This window comes from Capra hircus, chromosome 1 (genome assembly GCF_001704415.2).
Source record: "Capra hircus breed San Clemente chromosome 1, ASM170441v1, whole genome shotgun sequence".
In the NCBI taxonomy this organism is placed as follows: domain Eukaryota; kingdom Metazoa; phylum Chordata; class Mammalia; order Artiodactyla; family Bovidae; genus Capra; species Capra hircus.
The window spans coordinates 108,260,641-108,264,278 of NC_030808.1; positions in this window are offsets into that span (position 1 = coordinate 108,260,641).

Consider the following 3,638-nt stretch of genomic DNA (forward strand, 5'->3'; position numbering starts at 1 on the left):
ATGCTCTTGTCCATACAACAGTTCCTCGGGCATGGCAAGTTCCATAAAGTCAAAACTGAAATCGTTTTCCTCCCAAACCTGCTTTCAGCTCAATGGCACCACCATCCATCCAAGCCAGAGATCTGGGAGTCGTGCTTAATTCCAGCCTCTTCCCACACTTCAAACTGTCATGATCACGTGATCAGATCAGCCTCCCTAGCATCACAGGAATGTGTTTTCTCCTGTTCATCTGCTCCACCACTGCCTTGGTTCTATCACTTCTTGTGGGCTTCACTGCTCCAACCGATTTATCATTCTCTGACCCCTAGATTTGTTCCCCTCATCCTCTAATTCATTCCCTTCCTTCTGCTTCTACAGTCATCTTTGTAAGATGTAAATCTTAATTCCCAACATGTATATCTTCCAAAATCGCCCAAATGCCTTCAGGCTTAAGTTCAAAATGCCGAACATATAACAACAGTCCTTCATCAATCTCATCTCCTATCAAAGCTTCCAACCTGGGATTTCCCTGGTGATTCAGTCGTTGGGACTTCACCTTCCAATGCAGGGGGTGTGAATTCAATCCCTGCTTGGGGAGGTAAGATCTCACATGCCTTTGGGCCAAAAAGCCAAAATACATACAACAGATGCAATGTTGTGACAAATTCAAAAAAGACTTTAAAAGTGGTCCACGTTAAAAAAAATCTTAAAAAAACAAAAAGCTTCCAACCTGAACTCTACACTTGCCTCCTTCACTCCATCTTCATCAATCAGCAGGTTCCAAGATTAGCTCTAGAAACTCATCCATACCTCGCTCATACCTCCTCATTCATACCTCGCTCCTCCACTGCTTAGGTGTCATCTTATTCATCCTTTGTCATGCAGCTCAAAGACCATCTTCCTCTGGAACCTCAGAAGTCGCCTAGGGTCCCTAACCCCCATCAGTCATTGCTCTACGACAGTGCTCTTGGCACCACATCACCATCTCAGAATCACTGATCTTTCGTCTGTTTCCCTCGCTCATCGATGTGTGGCCGATGGTCCACAATTTTCACATTTCTGACTCACCACCTCTAGTAAAGAGCCTTAGGTTCAATGCTCCCAGAAATGAATGATGATACAGAAGTCTGTGCATATCATCAAGTCTCATCTATTGTTACAGTATTATGGCTTGGTTTTCCTCACTACTATATCTCTTTGAATCATAAGATGCTGTCGCTTACTCCTTGGAAGAAAAGTTATGACCAACCTACATAGCATATTCAAAAGCAGAGACATTATTTTGCCAACAAAGGTCCGTCTAGTCAAGGCTATTGTTTTTCCACTGGTCATGTATGGATGTGAGTTGGACTGTGAAGAAAGCTGAGCGCCGAAAAATTGATGCTTTTGAACTATGGTGTTGGAGAAGACTCTTGAGAGTCCCTTGGACTGCAAGGAGATCCAACCAGTCCATTCTGAAGGAGATCAACCCTGGGATTTCTTTGGAGGGAATGATGCTGAAGCCGAAACTCCAGTACTTTGGCCACCTCATGCGAAGAGTTGATTCACTGGAGAAGACTCTGATGCTGGGAGGATCGGGGGCAGGATGAGAAGGGGACGACAGAGGATGAGATGGCTGGATGGCATCACCGACGCAATGCACGTGAGTTTGAGTGAACTCCAGGAGTTGGTGATGGACAGGGAGGCCTGGCGTGCTGCAATTCATGGGGTCGCAAAGAGTCAGACACAACTGAGGGACTGAACTGAACTGAAGATGCTGTCAAAGACACATCCCAATTTCAGAGATGTTAAGAGGTGAAATAATACAGTCTACAGAATACAGCATATTAAGTTACATGATTATAAAAACTTTATAGTCATCACACTAAAAAGACATTTTAAAAAAATCCAAGCGCTGGAAAATAACCCAAAACTTTCTAAAATAACTTATAAGTGAAAAGAACACATGTATGTTATCTTAAAATGTTACATTTTTCCTTTGAAATGTTCATTAAAGAACTGTTTGTTCTATATTCTGCTTGTGGTAGCCAAACACAAATCTACATCCATTAAAATTCATAGAACCATTAAATTCATGTAATCCATTAAAATTCATAGAAAATAAAATTAAAGTCATGGGAAACATTTTTAAATCCCCATTAAATATGACCCATTCATTGCCTCTCCTCTCCCCCAAGCCTGGACTGCACCTCCACAACCCCATCGGAACCCAAAGAGGACACTTACTTCTCACTTACACTTTCACTCCAGCCCCTGAGCAATGACTCTGAAACTGGAAATGGCCCATGTCCGGGCCCACCTCCCCACACCTCCACATCTCAGGCCAAGCTTCCTGCCACTCACATAAGCCCTGCTCCTCCTGCAGCCAACACCCCCTGCAGCTGATTCCCTCATCCCTGCTCTCCCACCCCTGTTGCTGCCAGTTCAACAACCTTGAACTGGTACCTTGCATATCTTTCCTCCTCTCTCACCCTCCTTCCACTTCACTCTCTCAACTCTTGTCCACTGTACCCTACAAAGTCTGAGCTCTACTGGGGTGCAGAAGGGGGAGAGGAATTTTCCTTTTGTCCTGATTATTTACTATTTAAATATTTATTAATATTTACTCAGAGCAGATAGGATCTGCTTTGAATGGTTAAAAACTGCCTGAACATGGTAAGACACAGAATCTGGACAATAATCGGATTTTCCTTGGGAAACTGAACCAGACTCTGCAAAGAAGGCAAGTCTGCTGCTGTGCAGGGCGTGTGTGGTCTCGCAGCCACCTTACACTTCCTCTGTGCCTCAGCTGCAGTGAGCAGCTTACATTTGTTTGTTTTTTTTAATTGGTCATGTTCCATCCCTTCTCAGGGGCTCTGTCCATGCTGCTCCCTTTTCTTAAGACTATTTTATCCAAGATTCTTTACAACCTGGTTTCACAGAATTTACAACAGAAATCTAAGCCCCAGTGCAGCTTTTCCCAACTGGTAAGGCCAACTTTCAGTAGCCATAGACTAGAATGGTCACATAGCAGTCAAAGCCTAAAGAAATAACAACTGAGTAATGATACAATAAACCAGAAAAACGGATGTGCTGAAGAAATAAACTTACCCTAAGTAATACACTTTCAAGCTGTTCTAGGAATTTTAAACTTACAATGTTATGCCATGTACATCAAACAATATAATCAGCTAAATATGTTAAATGTTGTCTAAAATATCTGCATGTCCAGAGAATGCGATACAAAAAAATTCCTTGACTTTAATATATAATATGACAAGACCAGTGTTAATTGCTCAGTTGTGTCTGACTCTTTGAAATTCCTATGGACAATGTAGCCCACCAGGCTCCTCTGTCCATGGGATTATCCAGGTAAGAATACTGGAGTAAATGACCATTTCCTTCTCCAGGGATTCTTCCTGACCCAGGGACTGAATGTGTGTCTCCTGCACTGCAGGCAGATTCTTAACTATCTGACCACCAGGTAAGCTAAAGAGTATTTCAGTTTGACAGAAAATTTTCATATCCATATTTTATTTAATGCAAAAGACATAAATGTTACTTAAGGTCCTACTCTGGAGGAAAAAACTACTCCCATAATCTTTAAATGACAGTAACTAGGCAAATTTTCCATATTCCAACATACTTTCTTTTTATAGAAATAATTTTCCCCATAAATT